The sequence below is a fragment of the Talpa occidentalis genome, unplaced genomic scaffold, assembly GCF_014898055.3.
Source record: "Talpa occidentalis isolate TD23 unplaced genomic scaffold, MPIMG_talOcc4v2.1 talOcc4.7, whole genome shotgun sequence".
NCBI lineage: Eukaryota > Metazoa > Chordata > Mammalia > Eulipotyphla > Talpidae > Talpa > Talpa occidentalis.
In genome coordinates this window covers 90,300,927-90,320,022 of record NW_023605083.1, presented here as the reverse complement: position 1 = coordinate 90,320,022, position 19,096 = coordinate 90,300,927, and the positions used below count along the sequence as shown (strand labels likewise).

General features: G+C 40.5%; 1 long non-coding RNA gene and 1 other non-coding gene across 2 annotated transcripts; one reads left to right on the top strand and one right to left on the bottom strand.

Moving 5' to 3' along the window:
* The first annotated feature begins 3,159 nt into the window (after positions 1-3,159).
* LOC119231719 (uncharacterized) lies at positions 3,160-14,020 on the top strand. Its single transcript, XR_005121929.2, has 3 exons — positions 3,160-3,276; positions 12,792-12,971; positions 14,000-14,020. It is a non-coding gene; the product is annotated as an uncharacterized LOC119231719 (long non-coding RNA).
* Positions 13,997-14,159, bottom strand: LOC119233145 (U1 spliceosomal RNA). The gene has a single exon (XR_005122297.1). It is a non-coding gene; the product is annotated as a U1 spliceosomal RNA (small nuclear RNA).
* Positions 14,160-19,096: the final 4,937 nt, after the last annotated feature.

Genomic DNA, 19,096 nt, shown 5'->3' with positions numbered 1-19,096 from the left:
GGCTGCCTGCCTGACTGGCTGACTTCCCTGTGTGTGTTCAGGGCAACAGACCAGGACTGATGCTTCCCTGAGCCGGCAGATCCAGATCTGTGTTGTAGGGATGGCTACCAGGACACAAGTTTGCAACCTGATGACAGAGAAGGTGTGTGTGCAGGGGAGATAGCATAGTCCAGAGAAAAATGGGGGCCAAGCCCAAGTTTTGATGGAAACATATCGCCAAGTCCTGAAAGGTTAGTGGTTGTGTTAACTGAAAATAGTGTTTTAGTGGTGATGGTTAGACTAAGAGTTCACTAGATAATTAAACTGAGAATGCAAACCTGGGAAGCCAGCTGGCCAGTTTTACTCTGTGAGAGCCCATCCAACACCACAAGTTGGATTTAGTTAATATAGGTAGGAACAGGGAGTCATGGCGTTAAGAATGTAAGTATTTTTCATAGGAGGGCTTCTGGTTGTAAATTGTCCCAACAGATATGCTGATGCGAGCAGAAGGCAATGCAGGATTTAACTTCTTCCTTTCTAAAGAAACCACTGCAGAGAGGCAAAGTCTGGTTACTATTGATAATTGTCTTTATCTGACTTCTTGGTCTTCAGTGAGCGTGAAAGGACTGGCTTTATCTTCATACAGAACTCCTGTATAAGTGACAGGATGGAGCCCATTCACACTCTAAGCACTTTAAGTCTATGAAGATCAAAGCCTTACTTGTCAGTTTGGGCAGGGGTTATGGGTGCTGGGAAGGGCATGTTATCCCAGTAACTTACAATATGTTGGCAACAGGAATAAACTGAGAGGTATGCTGTAGGGTAAGTGAAAATTATCAAGCTTTTCCGCCCTCCCCCCACCAGCATTAATGTTACATCCTTGTGGTCCTACATGCATGCCTGATGGCGGGCACCTGGAGTAAAGTGTGGGCATGCATAAGTGGGCACACCTGGGCTTAGAGACTGGGCTTATAATGTCAGTGTCACAGGGTTGTCAGCAGTGGTGGAAGCAGCAAAAGAATGAGAGCAGAACCAGCAGAACAGCAAAGGCGAAACAGAGAAGCAGAGTCCACAAGAGAACGCTAGAGAGCCCAGAACGCTAGAGAGCCTGCCAGCCTCCTGCACACCCCACCCCATACCCCCAGCCCTCTGCTTGCTGTGTACCTGGTTGCCACACTCCAAATGGTGTAAAAAGCTCAATAATAGCCTGAAAAGCCACAGTGGTCTCAAGACTCCTCTTACCCGTCTGCTTGGATCATGGAAAACCTGCTCTGTGCCTTCCTGCCACTACAGAGCAGAGTCAGGTAGGTGAGCTTGAAGATACCTCCGAGAAGTTTGATATTGGGCACTTAGGTTAAGATGGTACAGTATTGAGATTTATAAGAAATATATATTTGGTAATTCAGATGGCCAAAGTATATTTCTCATACATATTTTGTTTTCAGCCACAATTCCTGGCTCATAGCTCCCAGAAGTCTAGAAATTTTCCTGTGTTGAGAGTGATAAAGGTGTCTGTAGTTAAGTTACTGAGCTGCCTTTTGGGAAGCACCTGAGGTTAGTGGGTTGGAATTTTCATTCCCAACCCTCTAGAGGGAAGAAGGGCTGGAGGTTGAGTTCAATTTGCTGATTGTCAAGAGTTAATAAATCATGTAATGAATTCTCCATAACAGCCCAAAAGGATAGGCTTTGTTTTTTTTTTTTTTAAAGATTTATTTATATATGCATACAAGAGCTGGGGTACAGGCCAGAAGTGTGGGTGGGGGGGAGTGAGAGGATTCACCAGAGACAGAGTGGGGAACAGAACAGGCAGATTGACTGAAGTACACTGCTGAGGGGAGCAGTGAGCGAGACAGGAGAGGTCTGCTACGCCATGTGGGTTTGCTCCCTGGCCAGCTGGGATCCAGGATCGAACTCACTCCTGCAGCAGAGTTTGCGGATTGCTTCATAGTGCGGTGCTTAACCCTTTGCGCCATCAGGGCGGCCAGGATGGGCTTTGGAGAGCTTCATGGTTGGTGAATATGGAGATTTGGATAGAACAGTGCCTTGGAGAAGGCATGGTAACGCCAAGCTTTTCCCCATCCCTTGTCCTATGCATCTCTTCCATCTGGCTGTTATATTCTTTTAATAGCCATCAAGTGAGTAAACAGATTTCCTGAGTTCTGCGAGTGGTTCCAGCAAGTTAATCAAACTTGAGGAGGGGAACTTCTGACTTATGGTCCACTGGTCAGAAGCACCTGGGGCTTGAAGGTTTGCAGCATATCTGGTCGGAGGACTGTCTCTGTAGGCTGAGCCTTTAACCTGGGGAATCTGACACTATCTCTGGGTAGATGGTGTCAGAATTGAGTTGAATCCTGCTGGTGTCTGATATTTGCTTATTTATGTGGGTAAGTCTACCCATGCTCTCATTGGAACTGGGTCTAGGAACCCAATACAGATGGACACAGGATATTGAGACAAGGTAAGTCTTCTATCTTGAAGGATTTGTATACCTGTCTAAGAAATATAAGTTGTATCCAGCTAGCTGTAGGGAGCCAAATGTAGTTTTAGACATGTCAGAAGAATCTTGCTTTCTACAGCATAGAGAGTAGGAAGTACACCAATTTGGGAAGTGGGGAAGCCGCTTAAGCACTCTAAAACTATCTGCAGCCAATTCAGCACCAGTTCGATCCCCGGCCAGGGAGCTACTCACATGGAACAGCAGACCTCTCCTGTCTCACCCACTGCTCCCCTCAGCAGTGTATTTCAGTAGATCTGCCTGTTCTGCTCCCCACTCTGTCTCTGGTGAATCCTCTCACCCCCTGCATCTCTGGCCTGTACTCCAGTTCTTGTAGGCATAAATAATCTAAAAAAATAAAAGAAATTGAAGGAGGCAGGACAAATTTTAAATGTCTGGAGCCGCCTGGAGCATGCGCCGTGTTGCACATGTGCTCGATGAATTAGGTTTCGATTTACTGTTTCGCCTTCGGAGAAACCCCTGCGTTCTCCTGTAAATCACGCGAGACTGAGAGTACGATGGAGGAGCGACCGGGGTATAAGAAGGGAACCACGAGAGGGAGACTGCGAGGAGACTATAAGGAGATATGGCAAGGGGTACTGCGAGAGGAGCAGAGAGAAGGCCAGGGAAGTAAGAAAGACAGGGAAAAGAAAGATATGTAAAAGTAGGAAAGGATAAAGGAAAAATAAAGAAGCAAACGCTAGGGTCAAGTTGTCTCAAGCCCCTCATTTCAAGCCTCAGCCCTTCTCTTTTCGTGCCTCCGAATCCCGCGGGTCGGGACATTAAAGGAGTCAGACAATAGGGTAAGTGATGGTCAGGCTTTTGCGCTGTTGGCCTCTGTGGCTATCACCTGTGGCCTTGAATGCAAGAGGCACTTGGGAGAATGTGCTTGGTGGATACCTGAAGTATGGTGTGGCATGCGAAAGTGGGCATACTTGAGCCGGGAGGCTGACGCTATTAGGGTGGTATCACAGAGGAGAGTGTGCAGTAGAGAGTAGTGGAGAACAGCTAGGAGAGAAAAGAGCATGTGGAGATTTGCAGGGGGGCCCAAGTTGCTGTCTTCCTGCTGGCTTGTTTCCCCCGCGTATTATTAAAAAATAAACCCATGGGGATGATGCCAAGGGCGCCAAGATTCTCTCTTTTAAGCTGCCTGAAATGACAATGAACCTACCCGACCTGGGATGGTTGCAGAACAGTTGTCAACTGGACAAGTGCTAGGAAAGCTGGAAGAAAGACCTCACTGGAGCACCATCCCAACAAACTCTGTGACCTCAGGCCCTATAGCTTCTGGCTCCCTTACCAAGTTCCAGTCACACCAGTCTTTCCAGTCGTGTGCTGCGCTAAGACGGATTTTTTCAGGGTCTTCACACTTGCTGGTCCTCCTCCCTGAGATACTGTTCCCCAGCTTTTCACACTCCTGGTTCCTTCTCATTATTCAGCTCTTTGTTCAAATAGCTCCTCAGAGAAATTGTCCCCAATCACCCTATCTAAGTAGCATCCTCACCCCCTTTCAGGCCCCCACATTCCCACTCTTTCCACTTCCTCTGTAGACGCAGGACTGGCCACTGAGCAGGTTTTCTATGATCCAGCAGACTGGGTAAAGCAGGAGTCAGAGTCCTCAGTGGTTTTCTGCAGGTCTTTATTTAGATTTAGCAGGCATATGGCAGGCAGGGGTGCTGGGGGGCCGGGAGGCTGGCAGTCCTCCCAGCAAATCTTCACTCTATCTGGACTCTATCTGGGCTCTCTCTGCTTCTCTTCTTCTCTTGGCTTCTGCTTGTTCTTGGCTTCTCTGGCATCCCGGCGACACCGCCCTTATAAACTCAGTCTCTCAGCCCAGGTTTACCCACTTCAGGGGCCTGCCATCAGGCATGCATTCAGGACCACAGGGTTCCCTCATCTATCCTAATGGCGGGAGGGCAGAAAAGCCTGATACTTTTACCTTACCCTTATGCATACAAGAGCTGGGGCACAGGCCAGATTCACGGGGAGGGTGAGAGGATTCACCAGAGACAGAGTGGGGAACAGAACAGGCAGACTGACTGAAATACACTGCTGAGGGGAGCAGCGGGCAAGACAGGAGAGGTCTGCTGCACCATGTGGGTTGCTCCTTGGTCAGCCAGAGATCAAACTCGTGCTGCAGTGGCTACAGATTGCTTCATAGGTTGTGTCTTACCCCTTGCACCACCAGGGAGGTCCTCATGTTGTTTGTTTAAGAACGCATTGCTGGGTGACATTGCCTTTTATTTGCTTTTATTTTACTCTTCACCAGAGAAAAGCTCTGTGGGAGCAGGAACATTGTTGTTTTCATCAGGGTATCCACCAGTACTTGAAAAAGTGCCTGGTATGTAGTAATTACTCTTTAAATATTGAATGAAAGAATAAATACATGAAATAAAGTCATTCTTGGGGTTTGGTGCCTTGGCCAAAGTAACCTGCCTAGGGAGGGCAGATCTAAGGCAAACACTAAGTTACTCTCCACCTCTCAGTTACACAGCAGGGTGCTCTCAGCCACAGGGCCCTGGGCACATAGAAGCAATTAGAAGGAGGCCAGCTTGGGGAAAACACTGCACTTCTCATTTTTGTGTGGTTGCCTTTCCAATCTCTCCTCTTAGAATGCTTACCCCTATCTTCACCTGGCTAACTTCTATTTATCATTTATGACTGAGCTCAATTTAGCTAAATGGCAGGACAGAACAAATTTATAAAGACTAGGAGCTATAAGGTACATATTTACCAGTTTGACTCTCTCTCTTTCTCTCTCTCTCTCTCTTCTATATATATATATATATAAAATGTATATACTAAAAACCAAAACCTTCCATACTGGGATAGATTTTACAAAATTAGATGAAGCTGGAGAAAATAATTGTAACCCATTCAACAGATAAAGGATTAATATCCATAACATATAGAATGCTCCTATAAATAAATGAAAAGACAAATAAGCCAATTTAATAAACTTAGGCTGAATGGATGAACAAATTGTAGTACATCACTGATTAAAAAGGGATAGGATATAAATAGATAATTTAAGACTAAAAATAAAATGGGCAATTAATTTATTAACTTAGAGAAATACAAAAGAAAACTTATTTTCACCTGTCAGATTGCCAAAAAAATTTTTTAAACAATTGGACTGGATTATTTTATTTTTAAGATTTATTTATTTAGGCATACAAGAACCGGGTACAGGCCAGAGGTATGAGGGGTGAGAGGATTCACCAGAGACAGAGTGGGGAGCAGAACAAGCAGATTGAGCGAAGTGCACTGCTGAGGGGAGCTGCGGGCAAGTCAGGAGAGGTCTGCTGCTCCAAGTGGGTTGCTCCCTGGCCGGGGATCGAACCCTTGCTGCAGTGGCTGCGGACAGCTCCATAGGCTGTGTCTTAACCCCTTGCGCCACCAGTGAGGCCCCCCTTGCCAAAATTTAAGACTAGTAATATACAGTATTGATGAGGGTGTGGGGGAATGGTATTTTTATTCACTACTGGTAGGGCAGTAAATTTGCAAAGTCTTTTGGGAGAGGAAAATTGGCAGTTTGTACCAAAAATAATTTTAAATGTACTCTCACTTTTAAGTATCCTCATTTAATTGAAACTCACCTATTAAACCTTTATTTATGAGTTATTCATTAGTGCAGCACTGGTTTATAATTTTATTGTATATTCCCATACAATTGCAGACCCCCATTCTGACGCCTCCATAAAAGTGTCTCTGGTTCATAGTTTTTTGTTGAATTTTGATTTTCACTTTCTTATAGTTATTCATTTTCCTGGTCCCTTATTTAAGTTTTCTAGATTCGCTATGAGTGAGACCATCCGGTATTGGCTTATTTCGCTGAGCATGATCCCTTCCAGCGCCATCTGTTGCTGCAAATTGCATGTGTTTATCTTTTTGAATGCTGAGTAATATTCATGGTATATATGTACCACATCTTCTTGATCCAGTCATCTAGGGCATTTGAAAGCTGCTATTGTAAACAGTGCTGCTATAAACATAGGGTGCAGGTGTTCAATTGTGTTTCTCCTTTGGGTAAATACTAGGAGTGGAATTGCACATATGGAAGCTCTATGTTTAGTAGGTCCAGAAATCTCCACACAGTCTCCACAGTGGTTGGACCAGTTTGCACTACCAACAGTGCAAAAGTTCACACCCTCGCCAGCATTTGTTGTTGCTAGTTTTTTAATATGTGCATTCTCACTGGTGTAAGATGGTATCTCATGGTAGTTTTGATTTGCATTTCCCTGATGGCAAGTGATGTTGAACATTTTTTCATATGCCTGTTGGCCATTTGCATTTCCTAGAGAAGTTTAGCTCTTCTGCCATTTTTTGACTGATTATTTCTTTGTTGTAGTCATCAGCTTCTTTGCAGATTTTGTGACAGTCCTTAATATGTGTAAAATGTTTCAGTTGGTGGGGTTTCTCTTAGTCTCTTTTGCTGAGTGCAGCACTGGTTTTAATTAGAAACTAGTCCAATACTCATCAATAGGGTAATAAGTAATAAAAAATAATACACACTAAAATACTATAGCATACTACAAAAATCAGTTAAACATTTAAGTACAGGAATAAAGTACACCATATATGTTAAATTAATAAGCAATTTGCAAAATAGTGTGTAAAACGTATTCTCATTTCTTTGTAAGATACAATTTAAGAACATTCTGACATTCATTTTTATGATCTTCAAATTTACTGAAATAAATATTTTTGTATAAAAGTAGTAGCTTTACAAAGTCTGTGTTTTTAAACTCAATTTAAAAGCTTTGAAATAATCTTGAATTTAGTTGAAGAACTTTCCTCATGGGCTAAGTAGTTTGTTATATAAACATAGAAAACTATCATTATTAACTTCTTGGTATTCAAATTAGAACAAAAACAAGCATCAAAGAAACCAGCAGCTGTGGAATACCCCGAAAAAGGCTTGGACTTGCTGCCACAAAATCTGAGCAAAAACTTGGCAGTCACTAATTAGCTGTGTGGCTTCTGACTCAAACTCTTGAAGGTTTGCATTTCTTACTTGCAAAATAAGAAGTAACAATAAACAGCAACAACACCCTAATGTAGGAGGCCTGAGAAGCAAAAGTGGGATTATTGAGTGCAGAGGAAAAAATGAGTCAATGTAGCTCAAAATGATAAGATTTAAAACTTTAATCCAGTCTTGGTTTAAAATTAGGTTAAAATTGGTCATAGGGATATTTGATAAAAAGGCTGGAAAGGAAATAATGTATTTGCCCAAATTATATGCGAATTCATGTGTTGTGCAGGTTATTGCAATCTCAAGAGAAAGAAGAAAAAGGTAGCATAGCTGGAGACTAGCCAGCTGTCACCAGAGATCGAATACGTGATTAAACTAGACACCCTGGCTTCCTTGTCAGTTCCTCTCTCCATGTGTTCACTGGTATTCAAGGAGAAGGAACTACAGCTGTTGCATGAGATAGTCATTTGTTAGAACACAAAAGGTGTTTTGTTTCTGTTTAATTTTACAGGAATGTAACCTTTACCACAAAGTTTGGGATAACCACAAACTTGTAAATTATATTTATGCTGACAGATTGTATTTGCTTGTGCAGATCACAAAGTCTGCTTCTTATAGGAAGTTGAGTTTGTTGCTTTATCTGTAAATGAACTCAATGGTTTTATGATAATTAATGTACAATTTTATAAATTAAATAATTTCCATTGCATAGACTTGGGCTGGCTCAAGGTATTGCCAAGAGAGCTGGAGAAGCAGGTTTGAGGTTATGCAGTGAGAACCACAAACAAAATTATGGCATAGAACCCACTGGTGAGGACACTTCTGCTGCCATCCCAGAGGGGCAATCCTTCAGTGGTGTTGCTGATGGCTCCACTGGCACTGTGCCTTTAGGAACTGGATGTTGCCGTCTCCATCTCTGTAACAGTCAGTGATGATGCACCACTGCCTCTGTTGATTCCTTAGCTCCCATTCAAAAATTCAGGACAAATGTTGGCGAGGTTGTGGAGAAAAAGGAACTCTCCTACATTGCTGGTGGGAGTGCAAACTGGTCCAACCACTATGGAGAGCTGTGTGGCGATTTCTTGACCTACTAAAGATAGAGCTTCCATATGATCCAGCAATTCCACTCCTAGGTATTTACCCAAAGGACACAGAAACATTAATTCCAAAGGGCACCTGCACTCCTATGTTTATAGCAGCACTATTTACAATAGCTAAGCTATGGAAACAACCCAAATGCCCAAAAATAGATGACTAGATCAAGAAGATGTGGTGCATATACACCATGGAATATTACTCAGCAATCACAAAAGAGAAACACATGCAGTTTGCAGCAACATGGATGGAGCTAGAAGGGATCATGCTCAGCGAAATAAGTCAGAAAGAAAAAGAAAAATACCGGATGGTCTCACTCTTAGCAGGAATTTAGAAAACCTAAAGGGACCAAGAAAAATACTGATTAATACAAAGTAAAAATCAAAATCAACAAGCAACTATAAACCAGAGACACACTTCTGGGGGTGGAGGGGGAGGGAAGGGGAGAGGAAGGACTAGGGTCAAAATAAGGGGGGGTGCAATTGTATGGGGAATATAAGCAAAATGAAAATGCATACATTGTGAAAAAATGAAAAATGATGTAATAATTATATAAAATAAAATATTAAAAACAAAACAAAAAATTCTGGACAGTGCAGAGACTGCCTATGTCATGAACTCATAGCTGCAAAGGAAAGAGGTTCTAACAGATTGGAAAGGGGTTCAGATTCTGAGCAGCCAACAAATTATAAAATCCAAATATTTTCTTACTCTCTCTACCTCTGCACCCACACAAGGGAATGTTACAAGAGAAAATCAACTCACCATACTTATTTAAAATTACTCACTTTCAGTTTATGTCCATAAGTCTCAAATGAGCTTGCAACACTATCAGACTATTCATTTTTCTTTTTTCACTTCCTGAGATACTATTTCATATTTCTGACATCAAATGTCCAATATCTCCCCTTCATTCCAATGGTGTCTTTGTTTAGTGATCCCTCCAGAAAAGAGATTCATTCAGAGGAGCTCTCTCTACCTCCTCTTTCCACCATGGCAACCCTTCCACATGCTCTCTGTCCATCCCCCTTACCTACTCAAAGACTTCACTCCTGCAGTCTCCCCTCTTTGACATTCTACTGGATCATTCTCAGTGGCATAGGGACATATCTTTGTATCATTCATCTTCTAAAATATAAACAGAACTAAAACCTCCTTCAAACACAGTCCTCTTTCAACTCACCTCATTTCTCTCTTCTCTTTCTCAAACTCATCATTTGAAGGTCTCTTCTTGCTCTCCTTCCTCATGTCCATCTTTCCACAAAACCACTTCATCAAGCTCTTGTCCTCACTCTTTTATTAAGGTCACCATGACCTACATCTACCCAAGCAAATGTTTGCTTGTTTGAGTTTTTCTTTTCTTTTTAAAAAGATTTATTTATTGGGGCCTCCCCGGTGGCACAGCGGTTGAGCGCTGGGTTGCGAAGCTGCCCGCAGCCTCTGCAGCGCCAGTTCGATCCCGGCTGCTCCCCGGCCACCGGAGGAGGGTCCCACATGGCGCGCAGACCTCTCCTGCCGCCCACTGCTCCCCCCAGCAGTGTACCTTCCATCCTTCTCCCTGCTCTGCTCCCCGCTCTGGCTCTGGTGAATTCCCTCACCCTCCCGCGCTTCTGACTGTGCCCAATGCTTGTATAAATAATAAAAATAAATCTTAAAAGATTTATTTTTATGCAAGAACCAGGGTATAGGCCTGATGCGCGGGAGGGTGAGCGGATTCACCAGAGACAGAGCGGGGACAGAACAGGCAGACTGACAAAATACACTGCTGAGGGGAGCAGTGGGTGAGACAGGAGAGGTCTGCTGCACCCTGTGGAATTCTCTCCGGCCAGCCGGGATTGAACCTGCGCTGCAGAGTCAGTGGACAGCTTCACAGCTCAACTGCCTGCGCCACCAGGGAGGCCGTTTGAGTTTTTCTTTGGCACCTTATTGAACTTCTCAGAAGCATTTGATGCTCTTGAATGCTTTGTCCTTTTCAAGACACTTTCTTCTTGAGCTTTCAGGATTTCATACTCCCCTGTTTTTTCTTTCTTCTCAACATTTTTTGCTTCCCCATGACTCTGTCCTCGGTAGTCTTTCTCTTCTATATTCTCTCTAAATGATTTCCAACCTGTTTACCTACTTTTCCCTGCTCTATGCATTTTATCACACTTCCCCTCAACTTCCTGCTTTGAAAAATCTCAAATTTACCTAGAAGTTTGAAGAGTAATAATTATGAGTATCTCTGTACTTTTCAATGATATTCATCAGTTGCTGTCATTTTGCCAATATTTGTGTGTGTAATTTCTCCATCTCTTCCCCACCCTATACACTTTGGCTCAACCTTGGCTTCAACAAATTTCAATCAACATGATACAGTTCCTTTAAATATTTTAACATCTACCTTCCAAAACTGAAGTATTTTCCTAAAGAACTATAAAACTATTATTATAGCTAAGAAAATTAACAATAATTAATCACTATGCAGTATATTTTCAAATTTTCCCAAATCTCTGAACTATGATCTATATAGAAATCATTCTTTTAGGGCCTCCCTGATGGTGCAAGGAATTAAGTCTCAACATTATGAAGCTATCTGCAGCCAGTGCAGCACTAGTTGGATCCCTGTCTCGCTCGCTGCTCCCTTCCACAGCATATTTCAGTCTGCCTGTTCTGCTCCCCATTCTCTCTGGTGAATCCTCTCACCCCCTTTGCACCTTTGGCCTACACCCCACCTCTGGTATGCATAAATAAATAAATCTTAAAAAAAAGAGAAATAATTCTTTTAAATCCAAGGTCTAATCAAGAATTACTCATAAATTTCATCATTACCTTTAGTCTCTTTCATTATTAAAAAGATCATCCCTCCCTGTCTTTTGTTGTTTTCCACAATATTGACTGTTTTCAAAAGTCCATTCTTTACAGAATGCTTTCTAGATTAGTGGCTCTCAAAAGGGGTGATTTTGTTCCCCATGGGAAATTTGATAATGTCTGGAGATATTATTGGTTATCACAAAGGGGCAGGTGTATCTTAGACATATAGGGCTATTGTAATGAAATGCCATAAACCAGTGTCTTATAAACAACAGAAAACTTTTTTTTGACATTCTGAAGGCTGAGAAGTCTGAGTTCAAGGTGTTGGCAGGTTGAGTGTCTGGTGAAGTATATTTATATATATCTTAAAAAGTGAAATGTGGGAGGGAATTTTCTCTGGTCTCTTTTATGGGGACACTAATGCCATTCAGGAGGGCTTACCCTCGTGACCTAAACACCTCCTAAAGTTCCCACCTCCTAATATCATCACCTTGTGGGTTAGGGTTTGAACATACGAATTGTGGGGGAGGGGGCTTTCACATTCAATGCATAACAATCTACTGGCATCTAGTGGGTGGAGGCCAGGGGTGCTACTAAACTTCCTATAGTGCACAGAATAGCTCCCAGACCAAAGAATTATCCACCCCAAAATGTCAGTAGTGCAGAAGTTGAGAAACTCTAGATTCATCTGATAGTTTGCTCATGATTAGATTCAGATACAACAGATGATCCTCGCCTAAACAACTATTACAATGGGGGTTGCAGAATGGTTACTTTCTTTTATTCTGCCATTCTTTGTATGATTATAACTTAGAATTCTTCTGTAATGAAGAACTTTGCATTTCTGTTTCTCTTTTCATTTTAGTATTACTTGGACTAATGGGAAAACAGAATGCATCAACTTTACTCATATTGATATTCAAATTTTAGCATGTATTTTAGCATGTCACTAACTTGGCCAATGGGAATCATGTTAAACTCTTATCCTACGGACATTGCCATTTCTTTAGTCTTCAGTCTTCTTTGATTTCTGACATTAAATGTCCCAGGTATACCTTCTACTTTGCCTGCCCCCGTCCTGGAATCATCCATTTCTTGAAATATTGTTTCTTTTAATGGGGTGTAGTATTTAGAAACCAAGGACTGGATACTAGATATGTTCATTGCTACTGGGATATCATTGGTTCTAAGTCCATGGAGTGGACATAGCAAAAATTTGAACTTATGAAAAAATACACAATTTAAATTCAGCAAATACCTCTCTACCATTGTCTCCTCTATTTGTACTTTCCTTCTCCTATTATGAGAAACCTGGTTTTCAACGAAAATCAATGTATTTGTTCATTTGCTTTATCCTATAATATACCCAAAGTTGCTTGATAATTATACCCTGTATAGTGATTATTAATAGTCTCTGATTTATTCTGTTTCTTATTGTGGGAAAAAAAATGAATAAAGATAGAAGCACTTCCAGAATGACAAAGATCTCTGAAAATCTACTCCTCCATAAAAGTAACAAGAACACTGGCAAAAGTTGTCGAAATCAACTTTTTCAGAACTCTGAAAAGTAATCAAAGGCTTGCTAAACTTCAAGGAAGATTTATCCAAGGAAAACAGCTGAATCTAGTAAGAATCTAGGTAAGAATAGAAGGCTTTCTGGCATTTTAACTTACTCTCTTACCATCTTCCGCTCAGCTTTTCAGTATCCTTGGAACTGTACTAGCTATGAAAATCAGAAGCTTAGCAGCCACTGGAAGGAACAGAACAACTTTGAACTTCCCCCAAATGCCCAACTCAGACAATTGTCACTATTAGACCTGCCTGGCTGTCACTTGAAAACCTTCACTCTTAGGGCTTGTTTTATTTGAAGTGACTCAGAACTTATTCTATGCCTAGCAGTCCTATTCCCAGGTATTTGTTGGAAAAAAAAATAGCTGCAATCGCTTATATCTTAGTTGCTTGAGGTGGTAATACCAGTTGGGACTAGTGAAAGGCTGACCAAAGAACAAACAGGAGAAACTGGATATTTGTTAATTTATTGATTGGTTTTGTTAAGAGCTACAATTTAATGGAATACAACATGACTTTTTTTTTTTTTAAACAGATTTATTTATTTATACAAGAACTGGGGTACAAGCCAGAGGCAGGAGGGTGAGAGGCTTCACAAAGACAGAAGGTGAACAGAACAGGCAAATGGACCAAAAACACTGCTGAGGGGAGCAGTGGGCAAGACAGGAGAGGTCTGCTGCACCATGTGGGTATTCCCTGGCTGGTCAGGGAATCGAACCCACATTGCAGAGGCTGCGGACAGCTTCACAGTGCTGTGCTCAACCCACTGCACCACCGGGGAGGCCCAACATGACTATCTTTTGATGATTTAATTTTTTAAATAACTCCAAGGGGAAAATAAAAAAGGAAAAACTTGGGAATGGATTTCCATAGAGGGCTTTGATAATCTCTGATTTAATTTGGGACTCTAGAAAGACACTTGCATGTGCATTTCCATACTTTACATATTTTTTTAAACTCTGATTTTTTTCTCTTAATAAGATATCTTGGCATTCACTTTATAGTAACACATAAAACTCTTATATATTCTCTTTTATGACCATGTATCATTCAATTGTGCATATGTTCATCTTATTATATATTCATTTTTTTCTTAGGGCAAAGTGTGAATGCAGTCCTCCACTTCTACAAATTATGCATTCAATTTTCCACATTTGGGGAAATCACAGAGGTCAGCACATCCAGAGTACAACGGCTGAGCCTCACCTGGGGAAAACCACCGTTGTGATCATGGTGTCTCCCTTGCCAGGTAGGTGTCTTTAATTGAACAAGTTTTCAATGTAGGTGGCATACGGGTTGTTTTAATATTTTGCTATTAAAAATAATGCCATAATTGGGCCTCCCTGGAGGGAATAGAACAACTTTGAACTTCCCCCAAAAACCCAACTCAGACAATTGTCACTATTAGATCTGTCTGGCTGTCACTTGAAAACCTTCACTCTTAGGGCTTGTTTTTATTTGAAGTGTGTTTCCAGCGGCAATGTAAATAAATGAGTGCCTGTTTTCCTTACAGCTTCACTAGTACAGGAGGTTGTCAACCTTTTGAACTTGTCACTCAATGGATAAGAAACAGTATCTCAATGTTTCAATTGCATTGTGTTTTGAGTGAATTTGGGTCTTTTATATGTTTAAAATGAACTTTTAATGTCTTTTAAAAATGAATCTCTTCAAGTCCTTTGCCCACTTTTCTATAAGTTTTCAGTTTTGTCTCTTTAGATTTTTACAGGGCTCTTTGTATATTCTGGCTGTTGATTATGAATACCATCTGAACTGTTGACTTCTTAACCATATCCCCCTGCCTGAGCTCCAAATTTGTATGCCTGACTATCTATTTGACATTTCCAGTTAGATACTCAATAGGTGTTCTTGACAAAAACAGAGCTCTTTCCTCCTCAGCAAATCCTTATCTCATAAGTCATATCCAACATCTGTCCATTTTCTATATCTTCCCTGGTATCATGCTGGATGAAACTACCATCACTGACTATGGCAGCACCTCTTAACTCTTCCCCACTTCCATCATTACCCTTCCTCCCTCCTATAATTTATTTTTCATATAGTAAACAAGGTTATCCCTTTAAAAGTGTAAATTGAACCATGTAGCACTTCCATTTAAAACTTTCTGATGGCCTCCCATAATAGATGGAATAAAATAGATATTAAGATGACAATGGGCCTCCCCAGTGGCACAAGGGACTAAGTCTCAGCATTATGAAGCAATTTGCAGCTACTGCAGCACCAGCTGGATCTGTGGCTGGGGAATTGACCCACATGGCACAGCAGACCTCTCCTGTCTCACCCGCTGCTTCCCTCAGCAGTGTATTTTAGTGGATCTGCCTGTTCTTCTCCCCACTTTGTCTCTGGTGAATTCTCTCACCCTCCACACCTCTGGCCTACACCCTAGCTCTTGTATGCATAAATAAATAAATCTTAAAAAAAAAAATACGACAGCAGACCCAAAATTAAGTCTCTTGTACTAAGCCTTATGTCACCAAACCAAGACTTTATTTTTGTTGTTCTTATATCAATATTTTTTTTTTCTTCAGGGAATATTGGTTTACGATACTGTATATTATCAGAGATATAGAATCACACTTCATCAGATGTATGTTACCAAACCACACCCACAACCAAGGCACCCATAGTCCTCCATTATAGTCCATGGTGTACCCTCCACCATCCTGTTTGCTACCCTTCCTCTCCTCCTCCCATTGTGGTATCCTCAATTCTATGGTCAGACTGCTAGGATTTGTTATTGGTTTGGTTCTGTCTGATCCTTTGTCTTATTTCTCTATACTCTACAAATAAGTGACACCATCTGGTATTTGTTTTTCTCCTTCTGACTTATCTTGCTTAGCATTATCCCCTCCATTTCCATCCAGAATAACAAGAGTTCATCTTTCAAAACAATATAAAAACAAAACAATATATATGGAATACTATCATCATATATATATTACATATATATTCATGCCATCTGCAAATAGTGATAGTTTTCCTTCTTTCCCAGTTTGGATTTCTTTTATATCTTGCCAATACTTAATTTGATTACAGATTAAATTACATTTAAGAAGTTGAATCTTAAACCAGTAAATCAGGAATCACCTCACCAGCAATAGTTAGGTAATCTTCCTGAAAAACCCCCTGCCATCCCCTTCAAGAAAGTGACTTTATAATCAGACTGCTCTTTGACCTAATGTAACTTCCTTATTTCCACTCCTTCTGCATATAAAAATCTCTCATTTTACACAGGTCCTCAGAGTTCCTTTCTGTTTACTAGATGGGATGCTACTCAATTCATGAATCATTGAATAAAGCTGATGAAATACTGAAGATTTACTTAGTTGAATTTTGTTTTTAAAGACAGAATATAATTTAGTTCATGTTGTGGCATCAATGTCTTAGGACTGACTCTGGCCTCCCTCTCCTTTCCCACTTACCACTCTGGCTTTCCTCTACTCTGGTCCCTGGTTATTATAATTTTTTAAAAGATTTATTTATTTATGCATATAAGAACTGGGGTACAGGCCAGAGGTGCGGGGGTGAGAGATTCACCAGAGACAGAGTGGGGAGCAGAACAGGCAGATTGACCAAAATACACTGCTGAGGGAGCAGCGGGTGAGTCAGGAGAGGTCTGCTGTACCATGTGGGTAGCTCCTGGCCAGGATCGAACTCATGCTGCAGTGGCTGCAGATAACTTCATAGGTTGCGTCTTAACCCCTTGTACTACCAGGGAGACCCCCTTTTTTTTTTTGTCTCTTGGACATACTAAACCTTTTAATATTCTTGATACTTTTTAAAGTTTATCTTTTTTTTTGCATGACTATTCTTTTCCATAGCTTCTAATTGCTGCCTCCATTGTCCCACTCAGATAGCTCCACTCCCATCCTCCATTGTTCTAGTTAATTTTTTCAAAGCCTCTCCCTTTGGAAAGTTACATGAGAAAATTTTCCTTCTTTCCTTAAATGGTTTGAGAGTTTTTTTTTTCCTTGCAACTGAAATAATTCTAGTTAATATATTTATAGGAATTATCAATAATAAAGATAGCATTTCAAATTATTGGGGAATAATGATTTGGGCACAATTACTTGTCTACCTGAAAATAAAGTTAGTTCCCCTACCTAACACCATGTAAAAAGTCATTCCTAATAGATTAAAAAGGAAAACATGAAAAACCAAAGATATACGCATACTGGGAAAATGTTCACAGAATCATTGCCCATTTATGGATTTAGCGTTGAAAGACCTTCTTGGAGAGAGGGGAAAAAAGCTATAGAAAGATAGATAAATTGACAATTAAAAACTTAAAATTCTGGGGCCTCCCTGGTGGTGCAGGGGTTAAAAACAGCTCTATCAAGCTATTGCCAACCACTGCAGCATGAGCTTGAAAACCTGCCAGCCAGGGAGAAACCCACATGGTGCAGCAGACCTTTTCTGCCTCGCCTGCTGCTCCCCTCAGCAGTGTATTTCAGTAGATCTGTCTGTTCTGCTCTCCACTCTCGTGTATCCTCTCACCCCCTGCACCTCTGGCTTACACACCAGTTCTTGTATGCACAATAAATAAATCTTGAAAAAAATTAATTAAAAAAACAAAAAACCTTAAAATTCTGTAAATAAATGACACTACTAGTATTATTAATACTAAAAGACAAATAACAAAATGGAAGAAAATACCTCATATTTTACATATAAAAGATTAATATCTACAAGATGTTAAGAACTCTTTTAAGTCAATAATAAAACACAACAACCAGTGACAAATATCCAAAGATAAATAAAATCTGTGGTAGATGAAATGCAAACAGCTAATAAAATGTAAAATGATTCCTAACCTCATTGATATTCAGGAAAATGCTTACTAAAATGTCATTAATATATAACCTCTTGCCCATCAAATTGGTAGGCGAAAGAAGATTGATAAAAGCTAGCAATGGTATGTGCAAAGATGTTCACACATGTTGAGTGGAATATACATTATGATACTTTTTATAGTAATTTTTTAAAAAGCTTGTAATTTTTTTTTATTTTAAAGATTTATTTATTTATGCATACAAGAGCTGGGGTACAGACCAGAGATGCAGGGGGTAAGTGGATTCACCAGAGACAGGGTGGGGAGCAGAACAGGCAGATTGAAAAACACTGCTTAGGGGAGCAGCGGGTGAGACAGGAGAGGTTTGCTGTGCCATGTGGGTTGCTCCCTGGTCAGCCAGGGATCGAACTCGTGCTGCAGAGGCTATGGATTGCTTCATAGTGCAGTGCTTAAACCCTGCACCACCAGGGAGGTCCCATGATAGTAATTTGTCTGTGATGATAATGAAACGGTGTTTATGATCTTTGATTTTAGTAATTCCAAGTGTATAGGTATATATCCTGGAAAACCTCTCATATAAGTGTCAAAATATACATGCATGTTCCTTGCTGCATTGTAAATAGAGAAAAATTGTAACTTAACCATTTACTAAAATGAAAACTATGTGGCAGTCAAAAAGATTGAATAGAGTTATATGTACTGGTCTGTATTTTTAAAGGAAAAAAACCACACTTAGAATAATATATTTAGAAACTTATATAATGTCATAAACCATAGTTACCTCAGTTAAATAGATACATGAATATGTTTAATCGCAGGAAAAGTTAAAAAGTAATATGAACAATTTGATCTTATCTATGTAAGGAACATAAAACAGAGACACATGACCCTACCCTACATGTTCATAGATGCATAGAAAAATATCTGAAAGGATTCATATAAAGCTGATAATAATAGTTCTGGGGAAAAGTGTGGGATTGTGTGTGTGTAGGAGAGGAGAGGTTTGGGGGGTATTTTTGCTTTATCTTTTTAATTTAGAATTAGGACTGGAAATTTTTGAAAAAGATGCACAAAAATATAAGGGAGGATAGCTTTTGGAGATATGATTGAAAATTCTGAAAATGAATTTCATTGGCAATGGTATAGGAGTTACAGGGTATTCGTTGGTTTCTGATAGATATGGGTAGCCAGCACTGATAGCAAAAAAGTATATGCTTTGGAGTCAGAGAAATTTGGAGTTGAAATCTCCTTCTTCCATTTACTATGTAACTTGGGCTGGTCGATTAACCTTTCTAAATAATGAATAGAACCTACTTCAAAGGGCTGTTATGAGGACTGAGGTAAGATCTCTAACATGTAGTACTCACCATGTAGTTAAGTGGTT